This window comes from Coptis chinensis, chromosome 2 (genome assembly GCF_015680905.1).
Source record: "Coptis chinensis isolate HL-2020 chromosome 2, ASM1568090v1, whole genome shotgun sequence".
In the NCBI taxonomy this organism is placed as follows: Eukaryota; Viridiplantae; Streptophyta; class Magnoliopsida; order Ranunculales; family Ranunculaceae; genus Coptis; species Coptis chinensis.
The window spans coordinates 91,673,618-91,687,498 of record NC_141457.1 but is presented as its reverse complement, the minus strand read 5'-3'; the positions used below and the strand labels follow the sequence as shown (position 1 = coordinate 91,687,498).

At 39.5% G+C, this 13,881-nt stretch overlaps 1 long non-coding RNA gene and 1 pseudogene across 2 annotated transcripts; both read right to left on the bottom strand.

The window, feature by feature from the left end:
* Window positions 1–3,404: 3,404 nt before the first annotated feature.
* Window positions 3,405–5,581, bottom strand: LOC147518921 (uncharacterized). Its single transcript, XR_015214155.1, has 2 exons — window positions 5,519–5,581; window positions 3,405–3,652 (listed from the first exon to the last, which is right to left on the bottom strand). It is a non-coding gene; the product is annotated as an uncharacterized LOC147518921 (long non-coding RNA).
* A 1,803-nt stretch (window positions 5,582–7,384) lies between these two features.
* On the bottom strand, window positions 7,385–13,696 carry LOC147518920 (serine carboxypeptidase II-2-like; annotated as a pseudogene). Its single transcript, XR_015211927.1, has 10 exons — window positions 13,317–13,696; window positions 12,752–12,859; window positions 10,147–10,242; window positions 9,947–10,039; window positions 9,309–9,394; window positions 8,954–9,217; window positions 8,542–8,660; window positions 8,282–8,379; window positions 8,012–8,117; window positions 7,385–7,723 (listed from the first exon to the last, which is right to left on the bottom strand). The product of XR_015211927.1 is annotated as a serine carboxypeptidase II-2-like (transcript).
* Between the last annotated feature and the right edge of the window lie 185 nt (window positions 13,697–13,881).

Genomic DNA, 13,881 nt, shown 5'->3' with positions numbered 1-13,881 from the left:
TATAGGCTACAACAGGGACCATGAGGAGAAATTAGGGTTGGGCCTCCTGACGGGCTTGGGCTTCCTATGCTCGCCCAGAACACACGGCCCAAGTCCGTTAACAATGGCTTATTCCACTAAAGGTCATTGTTGCACTACCGCCTTAATCCCAAATTATGTGTTACGTTTATGGGCTCCATATTATATGCTTGTGGATCTCCCCGTGTTTAAGATATCGAATGTCCGTTGATTAAGTCAAGTTACTGACAACTACATTAATCAACTTCTTATGTCCTTGAGTAGTACCACTCAACCTCATTGTCATGTCGGAATAAATCCACCTGCAGGGTTTACATGACAATCCTTTGAGCTCCTCAAGGGGACATCATTAACCCGACTTCTGGTCACTTAATTCCTTCTATAATCATCAAAGACACCTTACATACAATGTCATTACCCAATCCATCAAGTTTGTTGATTCACAAATGAATCTCACTCATTGATAATTTAAAGCAATGTACAATGCACGTAAGTGCCCGTTATTATATCCGGATTAAAAGGACAAACATCCATAATAACAGAGGTGTTTGTTCTCTTATATAGTCAGTATAAAGAGAAACAACCTTACTTGGTCCCGTTCAATACACACAAAGTGTACTAGTGTAATCCTATAGTCAAGATAGACTAATGCCATATTATACTACAACCGTACCAATGGTTTGTCCAAATCCATCTAGGTTGTGAACGCGTTTACTTTATACTTTATAAGGTAATCGATGATATGATCTTACGGTGTCACCACACACCATATCATCTACAACATAAAGTATTAGACACATGCATATAGCTAATAACATATATAATATGCATAACATTTGCCCATATGATTCTCATTCAAAATATAAAGAATTAGAGTTAATACAAAAGTAATACTTTTAGTATATAACTCTATCAATCTCAAGGATAATCGTCGAGGTCACTGACGAACTGGTCTAGCATTAGGGTTTACATTTAATCTGTGACATGCAACATTAGGATCTATACCAGGCACATTGACATACGACCAAGCGAAAACATTTTTATTCATGTATAAAAAATTTACAAGCTAGACCTTGAGTGTAGGGTCAAGGTTAGCCCCTACATAGACGAATTTAGGGTCATCTTCTGTTCCTAAGTTCACTCGCTCTTTTTCTGCAGGTGGGGGTGTTGCTTTTGACGATGATGCATCCTCAAGTGGATTGATCTCTGGAGGTGCTTTGTCAACCTGAGGGATAGTGGAGTTGGCAGCAGGGGTTTGAGCGACCTCTGTGGTTACGACAACAAGGGCTGATGTGGCCTCTGTGGTCATGACAACAAGGGATGGGGTGATCTTTGGAATTTGTGTTGGTTGTATGACACATGATGGGGTGACCTCTGGAGTCCTGACGAGTGGAGCAACAAATGACGGAGCGACCTCTAGGGTCGTGACTGGTGGAGTGACAACTACTGGAGCGACCTCTTGGGTCCTGACTAGTGGAGCAACAACGGCTTTAGCGACCTTTGGGGTCTGAACAGACGAATAGACCTTCTTGCTGGAGCCCCGCCGCTCGTTTTCGCTGTGCTTTGGCTCGACCTCGGTGACCAAGTCTTTGGCCATTGTGTAGCCGGGTGGGCTCGTTCCCGGCCGATGGGTGGGTCGGCAGTCTTATTCGCTTAAAGGATTTGGTTACAATGATAAGCCTCGAGCTGATTGCTTCGAAGCTCCATCATTCCCCTAGGGCCTGGAAAACGGAGAACTTGATGCGGTGTTGACGGTATAGCTTGCATTTGATGAATCCAACGCCGTCCTAGGATAGCGTTGTAGGACGACTTGATGTCCAGGATGCTAAAACGCATATTGAAGCTGACTTTATCTTCTCGTGATCCCACAGAAACTGGGAGTATGATATCACAAATTAGGTCGGCTCTGGAGCCATTGAACCCGAAAGAGGAGCAATCGGATCTATGAAGACTGACTTGGGCAAGTTCATCTCCTGGATGGTATGGTAGAACAAAATGTCGCACGAACTACCAGGTCAATCAGAACACGCTTGACTGTCCAATCACTAATTTTGACATGGACTACAAGTGCGTCATTGTGCAAGAGGCAAACCTTGTTGAGGTCGGCCTCTGTAAAAGTGATGTTACCTGAGCTGCATGCGACCAGAATTGCGTGGAGCAGGTGTGGCCTGGGAAGAGAAATGGTAAACTTCTTGAAGGGCGCCAACACACCTTCTTTTCTCTCTGGACGATGTTACTGAATCATCTGGAAACGTGATCATATGAATGGTTCTGTCATTGTCACAATCTGACGAGTGTTGACGTCGCTCATGGCGGGAACGGTCTCTGGGACGTCCTCTGCTGTGGGAGCGAGCTTGAACATTGTGGCGATCAGGGTGGGGTGGAGTTCTACTACGCACCCTACGAGCCATAAGTTTATGGCAAAGATCACCATCGGCAATGTTGGTGTAATTCTTGATATGTCCTGCTTTGATGAGGTCCTGAAGGTAATGCTTTAGCCCCCAGCACGCATCAGTCTCGTGACATTTTGCTCGGTGGAAAGCACAGTAAGGCTTGTCAGGTTGATCTGTTGGTTGTCGTATATCAGGTCGGTAGTATGCAGCTCGCTTGATCTTGTCTAGTATGTAACTTGGAGATCGTGTGAGGACAGCGAACTCTCGGTTGTTGTTTGTTATGTTCCCCGACTTCTGTTCCTGCGGTCTAGACCGCTTTTTGGTAAGTGGGACATTGTCGGAGATCGCTGCTACTTCCTGTTCTTCTGTTAGGCCGTGACGTTTCAGGCCTTCTTGTAACTTAATGTATTTGTCTACTCGAGCGTATAGCTCACATAACGTTTCTGGACGCTCTTTCATTAGCGACCTGGAGAGGTCTGTGTTGCGCACTCGACAGGCGTTGGAGAATGGCAGTGTGGCAAAGGATTCTTCAAGACCACTCTCCATGCATAACAGTTCAGCTTTGAACCGACCTAGGAATTGGCAAATGGTTTCATCTTCGCCAAATGATAGCTGGAAAAGTGAATCAAGATCAGCTTTCTTATGTTTGTTGTGGACGTACTGGCTAGCAAACAGATCGGTGAGTTGCTCGAAGGTCTTTATCGAGTCTGGCTCGAGTGAAAGGAACCAATCGAGTGCGCCATCTTTGAGACTAGCGGGAAACAAACGACAATGAAGATGATCAAACTCCGGTGCACTATAGAGTGCAAGGCTTTTGTCACAGCCCGAATTTCTAAACAATTACAAAGTGAATATTTGAAATATAAATATCTTAAACATCCATGTGTTCAATTGTCTAAAAACCCAGGCTATGACGGGGTGGATACAACTCATGCCAAAACCAAAAAACCCACATCATTAAAGAATCAACTTAACAACAAAATATCTCCAAAATTTCTCAATTTCATAACTTTATTAAAAGACTATCTTCCGTCCAAAAATCCTCAATATAAAACTCTAAGAATAATAGGTCTTCAACATCGTATTCTCATGTCATATGAATATGAAACTACGTTATTACATACTTCCAAAAAGATCAGACCTAATAAAATAAACTCCCAGACTGCTCCAGAAACAAATCCAAATCAAACGTCGTGGTTCCACTGCTTTCCACCTATGTTCCCAAGAACATACCCACGTTGCTAAAACAAAGCAAACATGGGTCAGCAAAAATATAATTTGCTGTTATGGGTATACTAACAGCATAAAAACATTTTCCAGACTTTAATCATCCCACAAACATGTTATATGTACCCATATCTTAATCATTTTCAGCTTAGAAGACAGGTAGTTCCGTCATTTCAACCGACATAGTTTCTTCACAAGCAAGACTTTCATTCTATTAACTCATTATAATAACTCATCTTAATAACTTAGTAATTGAATTAAATCTTACCGATATCCACTTCTGTATAAGGGTAGGATAGCGTCCCTACACAAAATATTATTAAGTCCTACCTTCCTGTAAACGGAAGTTAGAAATTCTAAATAAACATATGTAAATATCCTATCAGTATGCAAATGCAAGTCCAAGCACACCCGTACAATCAAGGAATACAACTAACCCGCAAGGTGAATACCTTAGTTCCTCTCTAGGGCAGTTCAAACAATTTTGTCATTCATAGCACATTCAATGAATACCCGGGTCATTCATGGCACAGTCAATGAATACCCAATTATAACGCTAACAGGCCATTTATGGCACATTCAATAAATGCCCACCTATCACATGACATCTTCAGTCATAAGTCTCATTTCCAAAACTTGATGCGTGAAAAGATCAAAAAGGGTGTGCGGTAAATTTGTTTACGCATTATTGAACTTTATTATATATATTATTTCAGATAACGGAGAAGTATCTTGTTTCATGTATTTTCCGCGTTATTAATTAGATTGATGTGCGTCGTATATCATAAAAGACTGATATATCACATAGTTTAAACTATGTATATATATATATATATATATATATATATATATACGTGTGTATGTGTATTAAACTATGTATATATATATAAAGATCTTAGCCTAAAGCCAAACATGTTAATAGCCCTAGACCTATCATAATAGACCTAATCTTAGTCAGGTCAAAGGTCAAACTGGGTCAACTGGTCAAAGTCAACTATAGTCAACAGTCAACAGTCAACCCTAGTCAACAGTCAAAGTCAACCTGCCAAAACCCCAAAGACTAAGGCCCAAAGGGTTTAGTCTTTCCCAGGCCCAATCTAACATAATTTAAGCCCATAAATGAAATTCCAAAACTTAAAACACTCAAGCCCACTCCACGGTTCGCCCAAGCCCAACAACAAATAAAAAAATCTCACTATTCATCTTCCTCTCTCCCCTCTCGGCCACAAAGAACCACCACAACCACCATTCGACACCCCTATTAAACCCATCTGTTTTCATCCCCACAAAAAACCCAACCTACCTATACCATCAACTCTCAATTTCCTCCCTTATCAAAACCCGCGATATTTCCGCCATTAACGACCCTGTCGAAGCTTAACAGCACCAACACATTCAAATCCACCCATCGGTTCCCCGGCAATAACAACCCATCTATTCTTCACTAGACAATAACCAACAACCAAGGAAAATACCACCACAACCACCGTTCAATCAACAACAACAAAGCAAAGATATAACTTCATCAGGCAAACAGTTTACACTCGCAGCAAGCAATAAATTTTGAGTCCATATAAGAACAATTAACTATATCATTCAATGGAAACTCGATTTCATTCCTGGTTAAACAAAAAGATAAATCTTCAACTTTCCATCGATATCAGATGACGAGTTTACAGTATATCTATTCCTCTGAGTTAACAATCTTATAAAATTCTTTGTTTTATACCATTTAGTTCAAACAATCACACGCGTATACAACTACATTTTCGACCTTTACAGTCGACAGAAAAAACAGAAAAACGATGATTCAGCAGTAAATCAGTGTTTTAGAATTTTCCAAAATGTAACATTTTATATCGTTGAAAGTATCTACTCACCAATACTGAACTTATTTGCTCCTCCTGTTGTCAGCAAGATCTCCAGCAAGAAACTTCTCTCTTTCCTCTGTGTGAAACTCTCTTTTCTGTAAAACTTTCTATTTTTTACCAACCCTATTTTTTTTCTTTTTTGTTTTTAAAAAACCCCCGAAATAGGGAAGAGGGTTTATCCTATAAACCCACGTCTCCTATTTCTACTAACATTTATCCTATTTTATTTTATCTATTATCCATTATTATTATTGTTATTATTATTATTATTCTGGTAATAGGAAAAGTAAAAGAAAAACACGGGGTGGTATAGCTTTGAATATAGCGAGCTACGTGCTGACCAGGACACGTGCTACCATCATACATCAGAAACCGTGGTTGGACGAAATCTGGGGGAGAAGCTCTACTAAGTACCTCAATAGTGAACAGAGGGGCTCGGTATGTCTTCAACATTTTCTGAACGATCTGGGTGGCATCTTTCTTAACTGCACTTTGGTCGATCCGTTGTGACAGTTGATTAACCTCGTTGATGTCGTTCTCTGCTAAGGCACCTGGTGGATTTTGTGTGACCACTTGTGCGCATAGTGTAACATTCTTCTACCTGAGTAGGGTGATTTGCTCGTTCATCGTTCCTAACTGACCTGCTAAACTCTGGATCTGAGCTTCGAGGCTTGCCATGCTTCGTGGGCTTGAAAATTTTGTTTTTTGGTTTTAAGATTTAGGAAGTGGTTTCTCAAGAAATCGAGACCACAGACGGCGCCAATGTAAAGGAGCGTTTTAGTTCACCTTTACATATAAGGTAGGAAGGAGATTAGGATTGAATAAGGTAAAGACCGAGTTCGTTGATGAGCGAACTGCCTACGTATCTTCTCTTAATTCTGGGGGGAGAGAAGAATCTGGTCTAACGTAGTTCATGTAGGTGATATTTATAGATATTGAGGGTACAGATCCACGAGACACGTGTACTGCCATGCACAAGTGTGGGGTGGAGATTAAGAATGAGTGTTAAGTTGGCTTTGGTAGGAATTATGTGATGATTGGGAGTGGTTGTAGTAGTTTGTTTATCACGGTGATTGGAAGTACAGGTATGACTCTGGTAATGATTGCTTCTGGATAAGGGATGGTGTCATCAGATGAAGCGTTCTACTTGAGGTCGTCTGTTTGACCTGTGATATCTTGTAGCGAGCTGAGATGGACCACCTACATGAAGTGAGCTCAACACGAAGCGATCTTGGGGGCAAGAATGAACATGTGCTTAATATTCCTGAATGAGAATATTACTCCCTCACAACGACAATTGTCGGCTTATAAGCTTCCTTGTGATGATAAAGAGGTATTTCTTTATAACCGAGCGAGGCCTGTTAATGATTCTCCGATTCCTGCGTTGGAGCAAGTGGATGTAGCTGAAATTGCTGAACCTCCTTCGCCAACGTCTTGGTTAAACACACATCCTTTAGATGATGCATTAGACCCTGCGCTTAAAGCATTGCCTTTGTATGAGAGGCAGTTTAGATACCATTTCCAACGCGGACGTGCTATATTCAATTGTACTCTTTTGAAATTTGAGAACTGTGAGAAGCTTTTGAAAGAGCAGAAGGTACAAGAGAGGGCATTGGAAACAGCGAGGGGGAGTATGGATCATTATTATAGGATGATACAGCAAATGTACATGGATTTCATGAGATGTTATTCGCAACCATTAAGACGTATTGACCAATTTCGGGAGAGATATTGAGAAATTGAGGTCATGCAAGCTTCACCCAGCATTGCAAACAGAAACCCGGAAGTGCTTATTGGATTTTGTGAAGGAGGAGAACCTGTGGATGTGGGCAGAGAATGTACAAGTGAACAACTAACATACGACCAAATGCACGCTTTGAAGCAACAAGGATCAGATTTCTTCATAGCAAAAATAATTTTCAATGTGAAGGACACCACGGATATACATAGATCCTCTGTTTCAATGTTCTTACTGATAGTTCATTACAAGATTTCCGTGACAAAATTGCTTTATTATCAAGGTAAAAAACTGAAGGTAGAAGATAAAAATCAAGAATCACTAATCTTTGGTGATAGAGACGGCATTGGATTGCCCGACAGAAACGACTTGAAGAGCACAAGAGCTAGCTTGGGTTGGGTCAGAGGGACCTTATGACCTGCTCCTCTTACTGTTACAAAGTTCAGACCAACGTACTGTTCAGTCCACCCTCCCACCTGTGTAAAACACACGGAACATGTTTATGAAAATTACTTGGACAATATGACAAAATCAATCAGGCTCCCAGATATACTGTTTGACGAACGGAGATTCTGCTATTTGATACTTTTATGAATAACTATTGTTAACCGATTGTAATCACCGCGTTTGATAATTTCAATCGAAATCAATTCTCTTTGGACACATGAGATAAAGAGTGATCATCTTGACAATCATGCACACAAAGGAGGGAAAAAGTAAAGACTGTGAAAATGAATAGCTATCTACCTAGCGCTCGCGCATACCTGTCCATCATCATACCAAGCACGCCAGGGAGATGCAAGTGGAAGTCCGAGAGCATCTATATCATAGCGGGTGGATGTAACTGGGATTACAGTGTCTGTATCACCACTTTCACACATAAAGGGAGAAGAGATTATCAGGCCATAATAATGCTTTCAAAGTAGACCAAACTATTTACTCAACTAAATCATTTGGGCATAACACTGTCATTTATGAACATCACAACCAAGCCACTCCTATGAAGATATGATACACAAGATACTGAGATCTACCTGAACATCCAAATCACGAGCCCTGACGCGATAAGCTCTTTGTAAAAATATCTAGCACCGAAGTAGCAGAATCTTTCCAGGTATTAAAAATATAGCGCCTGAAAAGAACATATATCATAACCCGATTGTCATTTACCTTGATGTAATAATCATTGTATGTAAAGAAATGGTATGCCAAACCTATCACCAACAAGCGGCTTTCATAATAAAGGTCATGTTGTAACTTTCAGTTGCTATTTACTTGTACTTGATATTTTTACCTGCAAATCTCCCATTTAGCGGGATTCACATGAAGTGCTTTCTGAACCTCGGGTAAATTGAAGTATATTCCTGAGTACTTTTGGGTGCATGGGTCATACTCCTCATTGATGTTTCCAACCTTTTGTAAAATATCATAATCACAGTTATTGTGAATTAAGAGAAAAACATTGATACACAAGCACACACACAAAAATGCACACCGGCTACATGTCATTGTTGCAAGATATACCCACATATAACAATCAGTTTAGATGCTGGAATGAAATTGGTTATACTTTCATCATTTATTGTTTTTGTTGTGTACCACCTAACTGTAGATTTTGTTTTTCTGGGAAAATATAAGCGAACTTAGCTGTGAGTTAAACATATTACGGTATGAATTAGAACTCGATCTCAGGAAGAACTACTTACATATCGCCTTTTCGAGGGTTTATCCGAATCCCTGACATTGCTAGTGCAGGCAGGAGTATAGATGCTATATATATCGATGTTCCCAAGTTCAAGACTAATTACATCAGAAATCTTACTACAATTCTCTGAGCTGTGCAAGAAAGAAACATGGCTACAGAAAATGTTGCGAAGCTTGTAGGTTTGATCAGAAATCAAACCAGTGGACCACAAAAATTCTGAATATCCCAATTGGTCATTGAAATCATCGGTTAGAGCATTTCCCACCTGCATTAACATATGTTTCTTCTTTCAACTGTTTGAATGTTCCCATGGTGCACAATCAAGAGATAAGAATAAAAAGGAACTGAGTACATACCATGTAGCCCTTGAGATTAATTGGTTTTTGCCCTGTAGACGACTGATACCTCACAATGGCTTGGGCAAGCTGAGGAATGTAGTGTCCTATGACAAAACAAAATATGCCAATATTTAATGGAATAATAGAAAAATAATCGATCATGTTAGTTAAACGTTTCCTTTCTATTTACTTAATGACTCAATTGGGGTTACAAAACTGCCAGATATTGATAACACTGACTCTATGTTTCTAATGAAAATGACACGCTAGTGCTGTGGTGTGGTTTTCTGTTTTCCATCTGAAGACATTAAGGGATCAAGTCTCCACGCTAGAGAGACTATGCCATTTGGAATCCTGCCATCGCAAAAGCAAGTGTGATCTGCCTTAAACCACTCTCTATTATCAAATAACGTGTGGTATTCTTTTCCAAAACAGAGTCCACTTCATTATGACAGCTAGGCCACCTTGACCTGATAAAAAGGATTCCAGTCTATAAGACACTTTGATCTTTGTTCTACCAACATCTTTTCATGATATTATGATTGATTAATTAGTTAAATTACCCAGGGGTAAAATCAAATACAGTATCCCTTAGCTTACTTGTGTGCCAAGACTTATTGTTTTAGAATAAAACTACCAGTTAAGCTTTTCATTACCCGCATAGCTTTCGCCGGTTATATAGAAATCCCTTCCTTTATATTGAGGAAATCTCTCAAACCATTTGAGTAAGAATACTAACGAGTCATCAGCTGCAAACATGGTACACAAAAATAAGTAAGTTCTGATAATAGTAAGAGAGATAATGTTAGTTTAAAGTCCTATAGTATTTTCAAGTCTAAATTATGTGGACTCATACCAGTCCTATTATCTCCGTTTGTCAGATATTCAGATGGATTTCTGGAATAGGAGAACCCTGTACCAACTGGTGATTCAAGGAATAGGATGTTGGCCACTGCAAAAAGGATGCATTGGATTCACAGTAAGAATTGCATAAGAGAGTTTGTGGGATCATAATTAAACTAGGTATGATTTTCCTAATAGCAATGGTTTCAAATTTGATAACCTTTTTCGTTGCCCAGCCTTATCCCATATAGTCCTCCCCCACCCGAAAACCAGATTTTATTGGTAAGAAAACCCAAAGCACACCTTTCTGTTGGCAACCTTGATCATATATGTAGCTGTACGCCTGTACTAACTTACAGCTAATGGTGGAGAGAACATCCATCTCCACTTCTAGGCCGGGGTGCTGATAAAGTAGTCTCTCAATCACATATGGCAAAGAGTATGGAGCTGAATGAGTTAATGGTCTCGCGAATCTCATGAACAAGGCAAGGCACTGACAGAAATTTGTTTCCATTTTCAGTGAGAAACACTGGATCATTACTTGAGAAGAATATGTATGAGAATAAAATACTCGAGAAGATCCCTACACAGAATAGAATGTGGGATTGTCCTGAATGTCTTGTTCTCCCAAACATAGATACCCTTAGAAGGAAAAAAGTTGAATTTCATAGGAGTCCTGCCTTGTAATCTACCCGCAATTACCATGTTCGTTTCTTTTTTTCAGTCTTCTCTGTTACAAAACTACCCATCACTTTCCACTTTATTCCGCAGATGAACCAAACACAGCCTTATAGGCAATCAAAGGAAAGCAGAAACAACAGCACCACAATGATAAATGAATTTGACTGGAGCGAAGTTCATCAAGATCTCTTAGATGCAATGAAAGAACAGCTTGAAGAAGTTCCAGATTTGATCCGTTTCGCTTGTGTGTGCCTATTGTGGAGAAGTGTAGTCTCTCCTGACGCGGTGCTAGGCCACAAAGGCCGTTTGCCATGGTTTGTTGTTCCCTATAGTATTGAGAGCACCAAAAGCGGGGTGGGAGAAGAAGAGAATTATTGCCGTGATGGTCTCCTCGGGTTTTATAGCATTTTGGATGGAATTACTTACAAACTAGAGACACCAGAATTACTTGGACATCAGATCTGTGGTGCTTCCTTTGGATGGTTCATAACAATTCATGCCAATTCAGAGATGCAACTTTTCCAGCCCTTCACTAAAAAACTTGTTTACCTCCCACCTTTCACAAAGTTCCCTTTCTGTCTTAGTACTCGAACTTCTGACGAAGGAGGCCTCATTTAATACCATTCAAGAGGTTGGCAAAACTAGCAATCGTGACTCAAAATATGTGCGTGATCTCTATGTTTTTAAGGCAGTAATATCTCTTCCGTTTTCTTCTTCTTCTTACCCTTCCTTAGTCGTAGCAATGCCCATGGTTTCCTTAAGGTTGTACTTTTGTAGGCCCGGGAAGGATGAGTCTTGGAACAGTATACAAGGTGATTACCATTACAGTGATATTACATTCTACAAAGGAAACTTGTATGCTCTTAGGTGTACTGGAGAGGTTGATGTAGTGAATGGTCTTCACGACTACGACGTTTCTTCCACTGCACCTGCTGCCTCTTTGGTTGGATCAGTGGGACAGAATGAGTGGGGCGATAGTGATCGCAATTATCTTGTAGTGTCTAATAATGACTTATTAAAGGTCGCTACGTACTATGATTTTGAATCTGAGGTCTACTCTCATTTTATTCGATCCTTCTGAGTTTTCAAGCTAAACTTTAGTGAGTCCAAGTGGCTAGAGGTTGAAGGTGTAGGCGATCTTGCATTGTTTTTGGGCTCCAACGATTCTTTCTCTGTTGTTGTGTCTGATTTTCCGGGCTATAGAGGTAATTCTATTTACTTCTCTGATGACAATTTTAGCAAAGAATATGGTCATGATAAAGGTATCTTTAACTTGAAGGATGGTAGTATTGAGAAGATTTTTCCAATTGATTGTAAGTATGTTTGACCGCGTCCTATGTAGTTTTCAGCAAGTACATGGTAAGGTTTGGCTGTACAAATAGACACTATCATCATTGAGTGAAGTTGTCCCCTCTGTTTTTCACTTATATGGTTGGTTTTGTGTCGTCCTGGTGACACTGTCTGGCTTTCTTCACGTCCTTGTGTTATGCAAAGTTTTTAATATCTTGAAGTCACCTAATTAGAACTGCATTTATCAAATATCAAGTAATGGTGAAGACGGGTTTTTGTGTAAAAAAAAAAGTGTAGAATATGGCCATCCAACATAAAACCAATTGGTGATAAATGGAGACCCCCAAGATTTAAGTATTTTTTATGCGTGACTTAACATATCCCAGATTAAACATCTCAACAGTCACAAACTACATCCTCTTTATTATAGCTAGTATAGCGCTGTTATTTGTACCTCGTATATACTACTTCTCTACCTTCACTATTTACTAATTGATGCCAATGTGCTTTCATTTTTGGAAGTAGAGAACTTGAATTGTTCAAGAGAAGATGGCACACAAAAATAACCAGTACGACCAACTTTGAAAATACTAAACTAAACTTACACAAATGACCAAATCTGAGTGAACTATATGAAAAGTGCTTACCTTGATTCCAAGAGTAAGGATTCAGACAGAGGGTCTTTCCATCAGGATTAATATGAAAAGGGCCTATTTCCTCTGCTTCGCCAAAACCAACTGACGAACACCCAGGTCCTAAAGATTAGAATCTTCTTGGATCAGAACCAAAAAGAATATACAGAAGATAGCAGGTACAATGCACAACAGATAATTGTGAGGAAATTTACGTAAACATAATTGGTAGTATGCTTTAGGTAGGTTTAGAAATGCTGTTCAGGAAAATGGCCTATACACTTGTACTGCAGAGACTAAAAGAATAAGAAAGCAAGTACCAAATTTTGATATGCTGAACGTTTATTCTGTTAAAATCCACCCAATAAACGTTCGCAATCCTGCCATGGTACGTGTGATATGAATGCAGCACCATATAAAACATGATCGCAAAATTATGTGCTTTTCAGACTCTGTTCAAATTAAGCTGTGCATTTTTAGTTTTCTGATCCATCTCATTTAAGCACCTAAGATTTTCCACCATAGTGCATGATCACAGAAATTATAACAATATAGAAGAGCAAAAAAAAAAAAAACAGACCTCCTTGGAGCCAAATAACAAGAGGTTTTGAAGAAGGGTCCTCGACAGCTTCAAAGAACCAATAAAACAGATTCCTCCCTGACTCTTCATTCACTGTGACATATCCTGAATAATGTTCAAAGCTCACATTTACAGACAACCCTGGTAGCTCAAGTACTCTGTCTTTCTCTTGTTGACAACTAGTAGTACTACTACTTGTTTGAAGCTTAACAAGGAGACAGAAGAGATGAAAAAACAAAAGCCATCTCTTCATTTCCATTGTTTTCTTGATAGTTGTTCTTGGGTGAATTTGCTAGCAAGGTGGTTGATGGAAGGAGTGATTAGAATAATAATAATAAGTTAACTTTACTAATCTTGGATGGTTGAGTGAAAGGTGAGCTTAACTTCATGTTTGTTTAAAAGTAACACTATGACAAGTGGTGGTGGGACCAAAGTGGGGTTACTCCTAAATTTTCCTTCTTGTGCATTTTGTATTTGTTTTACGCACGGATTATTTTAACTGGTTCTGTCACTTCTTCTTCTTCTCGTACGCATTGATTTCGACTAATTTTGGAATCATCAATAT